General features: G+C 36.5%; 1 non-coding gene and 1 pseudogene across 1 annotated transcript; one reads left to right on the forward strand and one right to left on the reverse strand.

Moving 5' to 3' along the window:
• Nucleotides 1-1,650: 1,650 nt before the first annotated feature.
• On the reverse strand, nt 1,651-1,757 carry LOC127539561 (U6 spliceosomal RNA). The gene has a single exon (XR_007947988.1). It is a non-coding gene; the product is annotated as a U6 spliceosomal RNA (small nuclear RNA).
• An 8,536-nt stretch (nt 1,758-10,293) lies between these two features.
• LOC127538760 (broad substrate specificity ATP-binding cassette transporter ABCG2-like) overlaps nt 10,294-19,180 on the forward strand; it is a 63,118-nt pseudogene continuing 54,231 nt past the window's right edge.

Below are 19,180 nucleotides of genomic sequence, written 5' to 3' on the forward strand. Positions count from 1 at the left end.
CCCTCCTTCCTGCCCCTCCCCCAGCCATTTAGAAGGCAAGCAATATGATATCAAGTATACATGTGAAGTTATACCAACTATTTCTATATTAGCCATGTTGTAAAAAAAAAATAATAATAAATTGAAAGAAGTATGCTTTAATCTATTTGCAGAGCTAATCGATTCTCTCTCTGAAGGCGGATAGTATTTTTTGTCATGAGTTCTTTAAAATTTTCTTGAATCACTGTAGTGTTTACTTAGCTAAGTCTTTTACAGTGTATCACTATTACATTATTACTCTTATTGTGTACAATGTTCTCTTAGTTCTACTAACTTCACTTTGCATCAGTTCATATAGGTCTTCCTAGATTTTTCTGCAAGCAATCTACTCATCATTTCTTATAGCACAATAGTATTCCATAATAATCATATACCATAGCTTGTCCAGCCATTCCCCAATTTGCCGGTATCCCTTCAATTTCCAATTCTTTAACACCACAAAAATAGCTGCTATACATATTTTTGTACATAGAAGTCTTTTTTTCCCTTTTTTCTCTGATCTTTTTGCACAAAATGCAAATTTGCCAATGAACAGGAGGTTCAGAACTCAGAACTCAGAAAAACTAAGACTCCATATAAGTGGGACAGTTCTTTTTTCTTTATATACATATATATTTTGTTGTTTTTTTCTGATTTTACATGTACATCAATTTTTTTAAAAATACACATTTCTTTATAAATCATGTTGGGAGAGAAAAATCAGAACCAAAGGGAAAAACTGTAAGAGAAAAAAAAAAAACAGAAGTGAAAGGAAAAAAGTGAACATAGCATGTGTTGATTTATATGCATTTCTCATAGTTGTCTCTTTAGATCTAGATGGTGCACTGAACTGTTGAGAAGAATCAAGTCTTTCATAGTTGAAATTGCATAGTCTTGCTTGTTTGCCTAAGTTAAATGGCAAACTATGAGTATCTCTACTAGTACAATGTATTCCTGGTTAGACTTGTTTCACTCAGCATCAGTTTGTGTAAATCATTCTAAGCCTTTCTAAAATCAGCTTGTTCATCATTTTTTAATAGAACAATAATATTCGATTACTTTCCTATACCATAAATTAATCAGCCATTTCCCAATTGATGGATATCTATTCATTTTCCAATTCCTTGCCTCCACAAAAAAGCCATTACAAGTATTTTTGCATATGTGGGTCTTTTCCCCTCTTCTATAATTTCCTTGGGATACAGACCCAGTATCCCATTGCTGGATCAAAAGATATGCTCAGTTTTATAGCCTTTTGGGCATAGTTCCAAATTGTTCTCCAGAATGGTTGGATCATTTCACAATTGCACCCACAATGTATGAACTGAATTTTTAAGGAAACCAGGAAAACCTGTCTCAGTTCTCAGTATCCCCAATAGCAGGAAGACATAAATTGGGACAGGTAGGTGCTACAATGGACCAAACAGCCCTGGAGTCAGAAGGACCTGTGTTCATATGTAGACTCAAGACACTTACTAGCTGAGTGGTAAGTCACTTAACCCAGATTGCCTCCTAAAGCAAGAAAACAAAAAATACTGATAGGAAATAGCTTAGGTAAAGATTCAAAAGCATGTATAATGCTTCTGAATGGTTGATAAGTTTTGGCGGCTTTCATTTCTCTCTCTCTTTTTAAAAACTATGAAATACTTCATAAATTTGACTGTTGTCCTTGGGCAGTGATCATGCTAATCTTTTCTATAGTGTTCCAATTTTAGTGTGTGTACTAACAAAGAGAGAGCCTTCTTTCATTTCTCAATTCTCAATTATATTTCTTTTTTAAATTTCTTTTTTCTTTTTAAAATTTTAATTTTTCATTAAAGCTTTTTGTTTTTCAAAACATATGCATGGATAATTATTCTATATTAATCCTTGCAAAACCTTGTATTCCAATTTTCCCCCCATTTCCCCTCCCCCCTGCCCTAGATGGCAACTAGATCAATATATGTTAAACATGATAGAAATATATGTTAAATCCATATATTGGTCATCCTGCCATCTAGGGGAGGGGGTGGGGGGAAGGAGAGGAAAAATTGGAACAAAAGGTTTGGCAATTGTCAATGCTGAAAAATTACCCATGCATAGAACTTGTAAATAAAAAGCTATTAAAAAATTAAAAAAAGGAAATATATGTTAAATCCAATATATGCATACATATTTATACAATTATCTTGCTGCATAAGAAAAATCAAATCAAACCAGAAAAAATGAGAAAGAAAATAAAATGCAAGGAAACAGGAATCAAAAGAGTGAAAATGCTATGTTGTGAACCACACTTAATTCCTACAGTCTTCTTTCTGGGTGTACATGTCTCTTCATTACAAGATCATTGGAATTGGTCTGAATCATCTCATTGTTGAAGAGAGCCACATCCATCAAAACTGATCATTGTATAATCAGTAAATATCAGTAATGAATGTATAATTCTTGTTGTCGTGTGCAATGATCTCCTGGGTCTGCTCATCCTGCTTAGCATCAGTTCATGTAAGTCTCTCCAGGCCTCTCTGAAATCATCCTGCTGATCGTTTCTTACAGGACAATACTGAATTATATTTCCAACATAGTTTTTACTTTGAACCCAAAGTGGCACTGAAATCACTTACTATCAAGTTGGATATGGATTTAGTCTGAGTGGATTTAGCAAATTCTTCCCCAGATTTCTCTACTTCTGTCTTTTCCTCTGCCTTACAATTCATATTCCTCTGTCTTCCTCATTGGGCCAGGCCATCCTTTCAACCCTTAGTAATTTACTAGATCATCCCCCTACTCTCTTCTCTTCTTGATCTTGACTCCTTGGTGAACCATTTCAATACTACATTATTTTCTTCCTTTGAATTCCTTTCCTTGCCAAGTCTCGAATTTGGATTGCTTCCACTATCCATTGCTTTTGCTATTATTCACATGATTTTTAATGGATCTGGAAAAACCGCAAAACCATGTTTATTGGGTTCTCTCTATATTTATGCTACATAATCTCAATTGAACACTTACTTTTGTAAGGAAAGCCTTCTAGTGCTCCCTAATTGATTCATTCCCCTATCAACACAAATGTTTCTTCTAAATATTTTTATCACTCCTTGAACTTCCCATAGCTCTACCTTCCCCCAATCCTCTCAGCCGAAAACCTTGCCTCATACTTCACTGAAAAAAGTTGAAGCCATTCCTCTTCATCTTATATCACTCAAATGTCTCCCCCCACCATTTCCTTCACTCCTTTGTCACAGGAAGGGGTTGTTCTTCTCCTTGACAAGGCAGACTCCTCTATGTGAAAAGTGTTCCAATTCTATCCTGTCTTCTCCAATGGATTGTCCCCTCTGGTACCCCCACTTCATTAATCTTCAATTTCTTCTTGTCTGCTGACTACAGACATTGTCCCCCATCCTTTAAAATTCCTCTCTTGAGACTGCTTGCCATCTAGGGAAGGGGGTGGAGGGAGCGAGGGGAAAAATCGGAACAGAAGTGAGTGCAAGGGATAATGCTGTAAAAAATTACCCTGGCATGGGTTCTGTCAATAAAAAGTTAAAAAAAAAAAAATTCCTCTCTTGATTCAACCATCCCTGCTGGTTTTCATCTTGTTCTCCCCTCACTTTTGTAACTATTCTTGTCTACAATTGATGTCCACTTCCTTTCCTCTTACTCTTTCCTAAACTCTCCTCAATCTGGCTTCTCAGTTTATCATTCAGCTGAAACTGCTCCCTCCAAAGCTACCAATGATCTCTTAATTATGAAATTTAATAACCTTTTCTCACTCTTCTAATTTCTTAACTTCTGTGCAGTCTCATCACTAGGTTATCCCGATCTCTCTCTCCTCTAAGTTTTCATGACACTTCTGTCTCCTGGTTCTCTCCCAAGGCTCCATCCTGATCCCTCTTCTTCTCCTTCTGTATTCTCTTGATTAAAGATCTCATTCATTATAATATCTATGCAGATGATTCTCACATCTATTTTTCCAGCCTCTTCTCCTGACCTCCAATCTATAAACCTTCCAATGTTTATTAGATATCTTCAATTGAATGTTTTGTAGGCATTTTAAACTATGTCCAAAATTGAAATCCTTATCTTTCCCTATAAATCTGCCTCTCTTCCTAATTTCCTCATTACTGTTAAGAGCTCTTCTTTCCCCCCAGTAACCCAGTGTCATGCTCAACTCCTCACTCTTACTCACTTTAGCTAACTCATGACCAAAGTATGAAAAATAGAAGATGTTGTTCTGATATTAAAATAATAATAATAATAATACACAAAATTATATAAAATGATATCATGAATAGCTCCTACTATGTTCCAGGCATTATGCTGAACACTTTATAATTATCTCATTTGATCCTCACAAACACTGGGAGATAAGTGCTATTGTTATCCTGGTTTTACATATAGGTAAACTGAGTCAAATAGATTTTCCAAGAATCACACAGCTTATAAGTTTCTGAGACTAGATTCAGATGCAGAGGTTTCAGATTCCAAGCCCTGTATTCTATTCACTATATCACTTAGTTGCCTTGACAGTTGTGGCACCAATAACTTCTCACTAGAAAGGGATATAATTTTTTTTGTCTGAGAATTGCTCTCTATCTTCATCTCAGAAATTTTCCTGTGTTCCCTTTTCATCTTTCTCAGTTTCTGACTCGATGTACTTTCCCACCTTTCTGGTTTCCTTCTCTTGCTAACCCTTTTCAAGTTCTCTCTGTGGTTGTCCCTCCTTAAAATATAAAGATTTTTTTTTTGGGGGGAGGGGAAGATTACCATTCTTTTTGCATTTCTATATATTCCCAGCGTTTATATAGTGATTGACACATCTTTATCAACTGTGTCTGACTCTTCATGAGCCCATTTGTTTTGTTTTATTTTGTCAGAGATACTAGTAGTTTGCCATTTAACTGAGGCAAACAGAGTTAAATGGCTTACTCAAGGTCCCACAGCTAGGAAATATCTGGAGCCAGATTTGAACACAGGAAGATGAGCCTTCCCAACTTCAGGCCCAGCACTTTATCCACTGTGCCATCTAACTGTCTGGTACATAATAGGTACTTAACGACCTTTTTGTCTATCCTATTTATATTCAATCTGGAGCCAAATCCTGTAATTTCTACCTTTGCGACATCCCATTCTCTCCTCTGACCACATTATCATTCCTCCAGTTCAGATCGTCCTCATCACCTACTTGGACTATTACAACAGCCTCCTGGCAGGTCCGCTTGGTTTGTCTCTCCCATTCTAGTCCATCCTCCTCTCAGCTGGCAAAGGCTCCCTATTACCTCTAGAACCAAACCAAAAACCCTGTTTGGCCTTTAAAGCCTATCACAACTTGTCCCCTTTCTACCTTTCTGATCTTCTTACTCTAGTGTCTTCCACTGACTACCATTTGGTAACAACAGCCTTTTTATTTCTTTCACATGACATCCCATCTTCCATTGGCTGTCCCCCATATTTGGGATTTCTCTTCCACTTCAACATAGCCTTCTTGTTTCCTTGATTTCCTTCAAAATTCAGGTCAAATTGTACCTTCTGTCACAGGTCTTTCTCAGTTCCTCTACCCACTTACCTATTATTACTGCCTTCCCTCTGGGGTGACTTCTCCTGTGCTCTGGATATCTTGTATATTCCTAGTTATTTACAAGTTGCTTTACTCCTTAAATCCTTGAGGACAAGGACTTTGTTTTTGCCTTTCTTTGTATCCTGGTATGTAAGCAATGCTTGAGAGCTTATTGATGACATTTTCATAGGTTTGAAGAAATGTTTATGCCTGAGTTGCAACTGGTTTTGTGAAGTGAGGAAAACCAGAAGAACGTTTTATTCAATGACATCTACAAGGTAAAAGAAAATTACTTTGAAAGACTTAAGAACATCTCCAGAAGATCTATGATGAATCAGACTCCCCACTGCCTGAGAGCGGTGATGACATTTTTGGACATGGCCAGTGCAGGGATTTCGTTTTGCTTGACTATACACAACTGTTTCGAAGATTTCCCTTTTCTTTTCTCCACTTTCTTAGTCTTTCCAAAGAAGAATAGAAAGAAGAAAAGGAAAGGTAATGATAGGATTCAAAAATCAAGGAGAAAATATAAGGAATATTGTAAGGAATCGCATAGAAGCAGCATAGCTTTGCCAGTTATATGATGGATTTCTTAGTTTACATTGCATTCGTTATGTCATGTTAGATGAATCTATTATTATACAATAACCTTCTATTTTATAATGTAGATGGAAATAATCTTTTATTTGTTTTTTGTTAAGGATTAAAAAAATACATTATTGTCCATAGCCATCTTTTAGAATATAAAAAGGGATAGGAATTATTTTTGTTTTTTCTTTGTTCCTCAGCTTTTGTATGTAGTTCCTGGCACAAAATAAGTACTTAATAAATTGAATTGATTTGAATTGAGTTAATAAATCACAGTAGCCTCTTTTGTTTCTTCATAAATAGTATAGAATGGTAGAAAAGGTTTCAGAAAGTGCTGAGAGTTGCCTGGTTTTTGAACCATGAGCAAATATGAATTTAACTCTTGGGGTTTATTATGTGTGACCTTGGTTCAGGGATGAGCAAGTTAACCTGCTATTGAAAGAAGTGAACCATATCTCTATTGACATTCTTTCTATAAGTGAAATGTAAAAGCAAAAGAAAATTATGATAAAGAGAAAGGTAGCCCAAAGCTAAGAGAGGAAGAGAAAAGAATTGAGTTGTTTTTTATCATTGGGAGATTGGGAGTGGATTTGTGATTTCATTGATAAAAGGAATTCTCCAAGGGAGAAGCTTCCTCTATTCATGCAAGTCAGATAAGAGCAGGTAGGTGGAGTAAAGAAACTTAAGGAGTTTTCAAGAAGAAGAGAATAAATTGACACAGAAAATGTTAAACTATCCCCAATTAGAAAGACCATTAGGAAATAAATTAGAATTGTCTGATTTGGTCCCTTGAATATCTTACAATTCAAAAGAATTGATTCTTTTTTGTAAGAATCCACTCAAGATGTGACTCCAGATTTTCTCATATCTAGAACATCAACATCCATAAGAGAATTGTAGTCTTTAAGGCAGTAATTGTGGTAGAAGCATGCTTATTCCAATAATGCTCAAAGCATCTCTCAACAAAGAATAATATATTTAAAAGGGGAGGAACTTCATAGTTTCTCTAATTCATAGGTTCTTAACCTGGGGTCCATAAACTCTGAAAAAAGTTTGGTGTTTTGCATGACTCCCTGTGTACCATATTTCTTGTCTTCTCAATAGGTGGAATAATGAAAAGAATTTAGAACTGAAAGTAAACATTTTAAGAATTAACAAAAAAAAGGATAATAATTTCAGTATAATTGGAAACTATTCAATATAATTGGAAACTCCCAATATGATTGAAAAATTATAACTCTCCATATTTTATTTTTCATGCATTTAAAAATATTATTCCTAGAAGGGACCCACAAGCTCCATCAGCCTACCAAAGGGGTCCATGATTTAAAAAAAGGTTAAGATCTTCCTCTTCTTGTAAGTATGAGTGTTGACATCTGAATTTGCATCCTTTTGAGTCTAAATTCATTGTTCTTTCTATTGTCTTATGATATGGAGCTGCTCTTTGGAAAAACTGCCTTGTGGGCCATATTGTAATGAGGTCATGAAATTTATAGAGTCATAGAATGTTTAGCATTGGAAGGGAAGTAGAAACCAGAACTGGGATGAGAGATGAGAGATAGCCAGCCTTCCAAGGGAGCAACATGGGGGGAAGTGGGGGGAACAGGAAACTGGGGCCACTTTTTATAATGACTTTTATTTTAATGGGGAAATATTCTATTAAGACATTAAATAATGATTCTTTCATAAACTCACATGTAAATTATTATTTTATATATATAGATAATTTAATTTATATTGAAGTTTAACCAAGCATTTTCTTCACATTTACTCTGTGGGGGGTTGTTGCTTTTACTTTTATTTTGGTCCAGACTTGTGATTTCATTATGGTAGGGTACTCTTGGTGGTGAAAAGTCCATCTACCAATGAAAATCTATGATTCCTCCAGAATTTAGTCTTGGGGAGATGATTGGGAGCATTGAGAAGTTAATGATTTATTTGTTCAAGGTCATAGCCTATGTGTATCTGAGGAAGGATTTGAACCCAGCTATACCCTATGCCATGCTATTATTTGAAATACAAACACTATTTCCCCAATTTTAATGGATAAGAAAACTGAGATTTCACTAAATCACATATTAAAGTTAGAAGGGATCACATACACACACACACACACACACATCAATTGACAGTTGAGTAAACTGAAAGCCAGAAAGATGAAGGGACTTGCTCATATGCAGCCAGTAAGTGTCATGATTTGAATCCAGAGCCAGGACTATCTACTACCACCATTTATCATATACAAATGAGATAATATGTAGGGTTTTGTAATCACTCAAAAATGATATTCATTTCAGTTATTATTAAGGAGGACAGGAGGAGAATTCTAGGGAAGCCACCAGTGTCTCATTATATTAAACAGCTCAGGTTCAGAAGTAAGTAAATATAAGTCACGATACCCCTTACTGGGTTGCAAAAATCCCTTGGATTGAGAAATAGGAGATGAGGGACGGGAGTCCCAGCTCTGTCCAGAATATGCTGAGTCCTGAAAGTGCATCCCAGAAATAAGCTAGACTTGGAGTCCAGAAAACTGGGATAGAATCAGAGCTCTTAACAGCTGGGTGACTCTGGGCATGTCACATTACTAAAATTTCCTTGAATCTCATCTTCTCATCTATAAGATGGGCACAATAAGGATCACAGATTTTAGAAGAGGAGGGCCAGGGAGGAGTAAAGCAGATGGGTTGGGGGGGGGGGAGGAAGGTTATTGAGTCTATCCCCCTCAGAAAATGGAAGTAAGTAGCATATCTAGTAAATACAGTCTCAAAATCCAGTGTTTTTCTTTCTATTCTACACTAACTCTCATGAAGGATCACATAACCCAGGTCCTCCTTCTCCTTTTCCTCCTTTCCTTTCTCCGCCACTCCTGTTCTTCCTCCTCCTTCTCCAGCTTCTCTTTCCAAGGTAACTGGATAATGAAAAGGAAGGGTTAAGGTGATTTGTGCAAGCTCAGATCTCAGGGAAGGCCTCTTGATCCCAGTCATTCTGCACTCTTCTTATTGCATTGAGATGCCTCAGTGGGGGATTGAGAGAGAGAGACAATGACTGCAAATGTCGGCAGTTGAGATTCAAGTCATAGCCCCAGTGTTACAAAGAAACACCAATGGCCCCGTTGAGCAGATCTCAGGGACTCTTACAGGAACAAAGAGGCAATCAGAGGCTACTGTGCTGAGTTTTCATAACATCTGCTATCAAGTAAAAGTGAAGACTGAAGCCATAGGTTGTTGGAAGATCATTAAGAAAGAAATACTTCTGAATGTCAATGGGATCAGGAAGCCAGACCTTAACACCATTTGGGTATCCACAGGTGGTAGCAAGTCTTCCTTGTTAGATGTCTTAGATGCTAGGAAAGACACCTCCCATCTCCCCCCCATCCCTCTGAAATATCTGGACACGTTTTAACAAACGGAGCTCCTTTACATGTCAACTTCGAACATAACACAGGCTGTATTGTACAAGATAATGTTGTAATGGGCAGTCTCACAGTAAGAGAAAATGTACAGTCCCTAGCAGCACTTTAATGTCCTACAAGCATGAAGAACCTTGAAAAGAAGGATTCAATTAATAGGATTATCAAGGAGTTAAATTCAGAGATATCAGCTGATTCCAAGATAGGAACTCTGTTTTCTCATGGTGTATCTGGAAAAGAGAGGAAAAGGACCAGTATTGGAATGGAGCTTATTTCTGATCTGTCTTGGTTTTGGATGACCCTGTGATTGGCTTAGATTTTAGCGTAGAAAACGCTGTTCTTTTACTCTGGAAGATGCTATCTAAGCAGGGGAAAAAATCATCTTCTCTAGACATCAGCCTCAATATTCCATCTTCAAGTTGGTTGACAGTCTGACTTCATTGGCTCTTGGAAGATTGATTTACTATGGTCCTGCCTTGATATATTTTGTTTCTGCTAATACAGTCAATTTTTTTTTTCATTCCCTCATAAATGGGTTATTTAGGCTGCTATTGTGGAAAGGTCAAGGTCTCCCATAATGTCCAGGTCCATTTCCAGTAATCCTTATCTATATCTTGCCACAGGATCCAGATGGCTTCGGAGGAAAGAGTGAGATTGGTGACTTTGCACAGCCCTCCCTCATTTAAATCCAACTCATTTGGATGTCGTAGCATCACCTCCCTGATGTTATGGTCCTCTTTGAGAATGAATGACAAACAATAACAATAATAATCCAATAGATTTCTTCCTGGCTCTCATTAATGGAGAGTCCTCTGCTGTGCTGGTAAACAGAGAGAAAAGAACTGGTAAAGCTAAGAAAACTGCAGACCCTGATCAGCATGAAAAGCCCGTTAGTGATAAATTAGCAGAGATTTATATTAATTCCCCTACATAAAGGAAACTAAAGCTGAACTAGATATATTATCTGTGAGCTTTCAAAAGAAGACTACTGCCCTCCAGAAATAATTTATATTACCTCCTTTTGTCATCAGATGGGTGTCCAAAAGGTTATTAAAAAATTTGCTGTGATTTGTTTTAAATAAATAAGTAAAAAATTTAAAAGATAAAATAAATTTGAATACACAAAAGTGAAAAGCTTCTGCACAAACTACACACAGAGATGTGAGGGGAGAGGGCATAATGAGAAGGTAAAGAACAGAAAGTGGAAAATAATTGTATCACATTTCCTATAAAAGGGTTATAGACAATTAACAAATATAGAAGACCATAATTAATTCCAAAATCAATAAATTGTCAAAGATATTAATAAAATTAATAAAAATATACTGTGCAGCCCTCAGGCTTCCATAGCTCAGGTCATTATCACAATTTTCTTTGGATTTTTGTAGGTGCCATTTTCTTTGGACTAAAAAGGTGATCCCACTGGAATTCAAAACAGAATCAGGGAACTCTTTTCTTTGACCAACAAACACTATTTTCAGCAGTATCTCTGCAGTCAAGCTTTTGGTTATGAGGAAAAAAGCTATTTATACACAACGATGTTAGGGGATACTATAGAGTTTCTTTATATTTTTTTCCAAAGGTGTTGTCTGATTTACTACCTATGAGAATGTTGCCAAGCATCAGATTCACTCGTATAATGTATTTTATGTTAGGATTGAAACCGGAGGTGGGGGCCTTCTTCATCATGATATTCACCTGATGACATATATATTTCATATATATGTTTCATATGCTTGCCAGTTTTATGGTGCTAGCTGTTACTGTAGGTCAGAGTCTGGTATCTGTGGCCAATATTTTCATGAACATTTCATTTGTTTTCATGAAGATGTTTTCAGGGTTATTAGTAAATATCTAAACCATTATGCTCTGGCTTTTTGGGGTCCACCATTTCAACATTCCTTGAGATGGTCCTACAACTCCACAATATAATGAATTTCTTGTTCAAAATTTTGTCCTACTATCAACACAATAGCTCTGAACAGAACCTGTGAATATGCAGTGTGTTCTGGAGAGGCCTTTTTGAGAATCCAAGGCACTGACTTGTCTGATTGAGTGTTCGTGTTGCCTTAGCCTGCTGCTACTGATCATCATCTTCCTTACTGTTGTCTACCTGAAATTATTGTTTCTGAAGAAGTTTTTATAAAACATTTTGTGAGATTAAAAATATATATATAACCTACCACACAGGGATATGGGAAGCAAAGGATTCTTTAAACCTCAGAGTTATATAGAAATATGAGGGATTTCCTGAAAATTAAAAGATTTGGCTCAAATGATGGATGTCTGGGGTTACTTTAACCAGGTGATACAAGAACAATAAATAACTTGCCTCAGTCACTATCTTTCATCAGTTGCTTATTTTCTCTGGGGCACAGTTTTTTCATCTATAAAATGGAAGTTAGATTAGATGACCTAAATGGTCTTTTCTAGACCCAGATATAAAATCCTAGAGAATACAAAAAAGTTGGTAATTAACTTTGATGCATCACAGTTTTCTTTAACTGAATTCATTTAACTGATTTTTGCAGAAAGGGAAGGGAAAAGAAGAGCATTTCTATAGCATCTACTAAGTGTTTTATTATTATCATATTTGATTCTCACAATGACTCGGGGAAGTAGTAATATTATTAAATCTCATTTTACAGGGGAGGAAAGTGAAACAAACACAGGTTAAGTAACTTAGAATCACACAGCTAGTTAAGTGTCTGAGGCTGGATTTGAATTTAGATTTTTTTGACTCCAGGCCCATGCTCTATCTAGTGAACCACGTAGCTGTGGGGAAGAACTGATTTTGGTCTTATATCTATCCTTAGGTACCTGGGATCATAGGGTTAAAATTTGGGAGCTGGAAGGAGTCATAAAAATCCAGTCCCCTCCTTTGGATCACTAGATGAAATATATCCCAGCATACCTTAGAGATATTGTGGGTCCGGTTCCAGACCACTGCAATAAAGAGAATATCGCAGTAAAGAGAGTCACATGAATTTTTTGGTTTCTTGGTGCATATAAAAGTTATAATTATACTATGCTGTTGACTATTAAATGTGCAATAGTATTATGCCTTAAAAAACAATATACATATCTTAATTAAAAATACTTTAGTTCTAAAAAATGTTAACCATCACTTGGGCCTTCAGTGAGTCATAATGTGACTCACTGAAGTAGATGGCGGTGGATTTTGACTCTCTGTTTAGGGTTGCTTACTGCTCAGGATTGTGCTTGCTAAAGGCTGGGGAGGCTATGGTAATTTCTTAAAATAAGACAAAGTTTGCCCTATCTATTGAGTCTTCCATTTACTTAAACACTTAGAGATTATTAATTAGTCTAATTTCAATATTGTTCCTTGGGTAATAGAGAGGCTGGGGGAGAGGGAGAAAGACATGGAAGGATTGGTCTATGGAATAGTCAGAATACAATCAGAATACACTCAACATTTAGTGAATATGTTTGCTGTCTTATAGGGAATGGTTCATGGAGCCCCAAATTATAATAGTAATATTAAAAATCATTGATCATAGATCACATGACCTATAATAACAATGAAGACATTTGAAAAATTGTGGTAATTACCAAATGTGACACAGCACATGCTGTTGGGAAAATGGCACAGACAGATTTGTTTGACATAGGATTGCTGCAGATCTTCAATTTGTTTAAAAAAAAAAAAAGGTAGTATCTGCAAAGTGCAATAAAGTGAACTGCAGTAAAACAAGGCATGCTTGTGGAATTGGAAGAGTACCTTCCAGACACCATCAAGTTCAATCCTTTCATTTTGCAGAAGAGGAAGTAGAGGATCATTTGAATCCCAGGCCTTGATTCCAAAAGTAGTGTTCTCTCTGAAGAGCTACAAATAGAACCTGAGTATTTGAAGAAGGAAAACCTTGCTAGGGAGCCGAGGGGAGAGGAAGAAGGGAATCCTCAGCTAAGCTAGGTGGTGATGGGTGAGCTCACTTCTGCTGCTGCCCCAACCTGCTAAATCCTGTGTGCGCATTCTTGTGCCCCCAATCATCTTTGTGAGTTCAGTACTGTGTATGCGGTAAGGGAGTATGTAGTGGGAAGATGTAGGAAGAGAATGTGAGAGAGGGGATGTATGTGGGTGGGTGGGCTAGGGGAGCAGGGGGGAAAACAAAGCTCTCTTTGGATGTAGATTGGGGGTGTAGCCTATGGAAAATGTAGCTAAAAGTGGAGACAGAGGCAAGATCAAGATGGGTTCCTGGCCCTCACTAATTTAACCCAAACCACCTTGTAAAGCTGAGTTTTTCCCAGGGGACTGAAGAGTTTAGGGACTAAGCAACTAAGAGAAGTAGGTTCCTATATGGAAAAGAGCCTTGGATTTGGAGTCTAGGGATTTGAGTCCCAATCCCAACTCTTCTACCTGCTGCCTTTGTATATTTATCCCATGTCAGAAGTTGTCTTTTACATGAAACTTCTTCTGATCTTTTCCATGAAAGTTAGTTAGCAACCAGCCTTTCCATCTCAGACCTTGATTTTTATTAGTCTTGGGAACTTAGCATGTTAAATATAACATAATTGTGTGTCTGTATATATGCAGGGTATATGCCCAATTTAAGGTTATTAAAGTTTCCCTGAGCCTCAGTTTCCTCATCTGTAAAATAAAGATGGAGACTAGAGGGTTTCTAAGTCTATGATCTAAGGCAGGAATGTTGAACTTGCAACAAATCCTAAAATTCTCTATAAGCACTAGCTATTAACTCTCCAGGGTCCTTGGTCAAAGCTCTTTAATCTTGATGGCAACTCTATCGAGTCATGTAACAGAATGTGAGGATCACCAAAAAATTGGCAATTGTAACAAGTTTCTGAATGCAGTGATCAAAAATTAATTCAAAATGAAACACGTAATGAATCCAAGATGTGTCTCGCACTGCTTGCCTGTGTTGCATTGTGCAATTTTACTGCAGCTTTGGTTCTGAACACATAACATATGCACTCTGCACTGTGCATGCACAAAAGTAGCCAGAAACCTCCCTGCTCAGATTTGAGACACGGTTGCATAAATATTTCTTAGGCAAAAGGAGTTGCAAGTGGAAAAAGTTTACAAAGCCTTCTCTTAGGCAATGCATTAGGATGAGAAATTGCTTAATGAGTATTGATCTGAATTGATAAAAGGAACTTCTTCATTATTATTTTCCTATACCAGAGAAATAACAAATATGGAATATATGTGGAGGTATGGCTGTGTGTATTCACATATAAACACATATGTATGCAGACATATAAATAATCTCTTTTCTTATGGTACAGTTCTAGGCAATGTATTAGGAAGAGAAATTGCTGCACACGTACTGATCTGAATTGGTAAAAGGAGTTTCTTCACTGGTAATTTCCTATATCATTGAAATCATAAGTACGGTATATATGTGTGTATATGTATATATATGTGTATATATCACATATACATTTATGTATACAGGCATATATAAATATTTTCTTTTTGTGGCACAGTAATAATTTATTATATTCACATACTACAGTTTTCAGCCACTTAAGTCACCCCAACTTAGTTCTTTTCACTAAATATGTATATATATACATATCTGAATGCCAAAAATATATTTGCCTAAAAGACTATTTTACAAAAAACTCACTCAAGACAGATTCTCAGAAGAGACAATATAAGGACATAGTTAAGGTCTCTCTGAAGAACTTTGGAGTTGATTGGAAGATGAGAGACACTGGCACAGGACTACCTCAAAGAAGGCTCTGTGTTCTCTGAGTGAAGCAGAATTGCAGTAGCTCAAAAGAAATGTAAAATGAGCAAATTAAAGACATCTTCACTCCAGATGTTCACGTGCATCATTTGTGCCTAACCTGTGGCAGAGCCTTCCAAGCTCATATTGGTCTGATCAGCAGTACCTTGATCCCAATATAGTGATATCATTTTGATCTCTTCAAGAACAAAGGACAACAACCAACCAAATACATATATCTATCTATGTGCATATATATATATACACATATATGTATGTGTATGTATGTGTGTGCGTGTGTGTGTGTATATATATCTATATATATATATTAGGTATACATTGTTTTTATTTTTTAATTTTTTTGCAAGTGACTTGTCCAGGGTCACACAGCTAGGACATGTGTGTGCATTGTTATTCATGAAAATAAGAACCAAAATCTGAAATAATTTTAGAAAAAAATTATTAAATTACCTGATAGAGAAAATCAAACAGAAAAAGAGGTATGGCTTCCTCTTCCCCAGATTTTGCTATCCTTTACTCTGACTGGACCACAGCTGGCGTATTGAGCACCTATATTCATGTAACAGAATAGCCTGGCATTTGGAAAGATGATCAAGATGGCAATGGAGACAATACCATATGAAGACTCAAGATTTTTAACCTGGGGAAGAAAAGTCTTAGACGAGCACTTGATCATTATCTTGAACTAATAACAATAATAACAGTTAATATTCCTTTAAAAGATTGTTTTCATCCTGTATTTAAACAGCAAAAAGAGCATTTCCATATACATGTCAAAATACAAAAAGGATTCTGTTTGAAATTGGTTAAAAAAAATTCACTAGTTTTTTTTTAAAAATGTATAGAATAGGAGAATGGTTTCAGAAAAATGATGAGAGGACTTAAATAAATTGATACAAAGTGAAATGAAAGAACCAGGAAAACATGATATATAGTTATGGAAAGAATCTGCTCAAGATAGTTATCCAAAATATTTCCAAAAGACTCATGAAAAATGCTACTCACCTCCAGGAAGAGAACTGATGGACAGTTTGAAACACACTTTTAAAAGTTTCTTTATTTTTCGTATCTTTTCTCCCAACCCCCAGCAATGTGGCTAACATGAAAATATGTTTTGCATGATTTTACATGTATAGCATATTTCTTGTCTTGTCAATGGATGGGAGAGGTACTGGAGAGGAGAGACTTTGGAATTCAAAATTTTAAGTCATAAATAAAAACCAAAAAAGGCATATAATAAATTCTACATATTACTTTCAAAACTATCCTACTTGGCTCTGCCTTCTTTTAAACTTCCTTCCCTTCTCCTGTAAATTTGGAAAAGTGTTAACAATAGATCATTTTTGAGGGAGCATTTCTATTGGCAATTCCTTTTCTCCTGATGTCTTTCCAGTTAAAAACCAAATTAAAGATAGAGGAGATGGGGTGGGGGTGGGAAGAAACCCTTGTAATCACTAAACACAGACAAAATTAATACAGTGGCAATAATCAAAAATAAATCTCTAAGCCCCTTGTGTCCCATTCTTCTCTTTCATCAGACTGGTAACATGTTTCACGGTAGGTCTTCTAATTGTATGTTACTTTGATAAGATTTCTTCATTCTTTCAAACTTGTTTTTCTTTACACTGTTGATGCCTTGTATAAATTATTTTTCTGGTTCTGCTCACTTTATTCTGCATCAATTCATATTATCCAAGATTCTCTTAAACTATCTCTTTTGTCATTTTTTAGAAGACAGCAATACGTTATTATAGTAATATGTTACAATTCGGTTCAGCCACCCCCAATTGTGTAAGAGGCAATCTAGGGTACTCTTACTTCTTAAATTCTTTTATTTTCCCCCATTTTGAGTTCTCTTTTCAAAATTAAAATTTCTGTAGCACTTTAAAGCTACAAAGCATTTGATGTATATTATCTTATCTGATCCTCACAACCACCGTGGAAGGGAGATGCTATTATTACCCCCATTTTATAGATGAGGAAACTCAGACAAGTAGAGGTTAAGTGACTTGCTCAGAACCACAAAACTAGTAAAGGAGGCTCAACTGAATTTAGGGCTTCCTGATGCCAGGTCCAGCACCATCTAATTGCCTACAGATTCTAAGTATGAGATACATCATAGCACAATAAAAATATCACTAAACTTGGAATAGAAATGACTGAGTTCCATCCTGGATCAGTTAGGACATATAATTAGGAACAAGTCACAGCCTCTCTGAGTCTTTCACAGAAGTAGAGAATTACTGAATTGGAAGAGACTTCAGAAGTGATTCAGTTTACCATGCACCTGACTAGAATCATCTCTACCAATCTATCTCTGTATCCAACCCGTGTTTAAAAAGCTTTACTTCCTACCGAGGTAGACAATTCTACTTCTAGAAAACAGTAATTGCTTGATGGAGGTCAATCCATCAGTCAACAATCATTTGTTAAATGGTTATTATGCCTTCCAGCTGGAAATCTGGAAATCTACAATCCCCTTACTAGTATAAAATATGTATATCCAAATGGATTGTCTAAATATTTAGATGTTGCCTGTGGGTGGTATGGGCAAATACGATCCAAGATCTGCTCCATCTCTTTCAAGAGTAGGGGAAACAAGAGTAGCGTTTGTAACAAAATTAGGTGGGATGGGGGTTGTGTGGGAAAAGAGGGCAGACAGACCCCAAGAGCACCAAGAGGTTGGATATTCTTTTATCCAATCTCCTGGAGAGGTAGGAGGCTAGAATTATATTTCTCTGCTCTCATCTTAAATGTCTCATCTTGGGGAACTTCTGCATTTAGAAGGAGAAAATTTTCCCTGATCACTCATAAGGGAGAAGGTACCCCTTAGCTTAGAATTCAATTGTTTAGCTCCTTCCATCAAACAATGCTTACACAAAAGATCATCACAATTGACATAATGAGTAAATCTATTGACTCAAGCAAAGCAGCAAATAGAAATTGTAATACATATTAGAATATACCAGAAAATAAACAAGAATGATTGATACTACAGCTGGGAGCAAGATAATATCTTAGCTCAAATCAAATGGAAGAAACCAGTGTGACTTATGGAGATCCATTCTAGGGAGATCAATGGGAAATATGGAATATATTGAAGAGCTGGCTTCTGTTGTGGTTCTGCTCACTTCATTCTGCATCAATTTGCACAATCCAGAATTCTCTGAAACCATCTCTTTTGTCATTTGACTATTGCTTCTCTTTTCAAAGAATTTTGAAATCGACTCTATATATCCCTTATGGAGTGTATGGGGTCTTCAGGGAGGTCTGGTGTGAGTTTGCTGAACCATTTTCAGAGCTGTTCATCCACCTTTAGTGTCCATCTTCACCCAACTCTCACTTGTGGCTCTGAGAAGCTGTAGCATGCACTGGGGAGATGGTTTCTCACCTGATGGGCTAAACCATGTTCAAAGTAACTTATAGGCCTTGAACCTTTTGGAGAGTTAGAAGGATGCCTATCCCAAGCATGGGAAGACTTCCCCGGTGGAATGGGCAGATGAGAACAGTTTTTTCCAGCGGCCACCAAGGCAGCTGAAGAACTCCATGGAGCACTTAGAGCTTGGTGAGCCATCAAAGAGGCCGAGGTCATCTATTAAATCCCAGGCCATCACCAGTCATTCTAACTTTCTAACTCACCGCTGGACTTTGATGACTTGGGAAGAACGAGAATCTGACAATTTTGTGCAACTCTGCACTTAAATCCAATTCATCTGCAAGTCAAGACATCACACCATAATGTCATTGGTCCTCTTTGAAAATGAAGTACAAACAACGATACATCCCTTATAAAGAGCGTTGTACTCAGTTCTAAGTCTCCATCAATCAGTATTTTTACATTAGATTGTAAGTTCCTTGAAGATAGGAACTTTTTGATTTTTTGTTGTAGCCACAGTTTAGCAC

The sequence above is a fragment of the Antechinus flavipes genome, chromosome 5 (genome assembly GCF_016432865.1).
Source record: "Antechinus flavipes isolate AdamAnt ecotype Samford, QLD, Australia chromosome 5, AdamAnt_v2, whole genome shotgun sequence".
Lineage (NCBI taxonomy): Eukaryota > Metazoa > Chordata > Mammalia > Dasyuromorphia > Dasyuridae > Antechinus > Antechinus flavipes.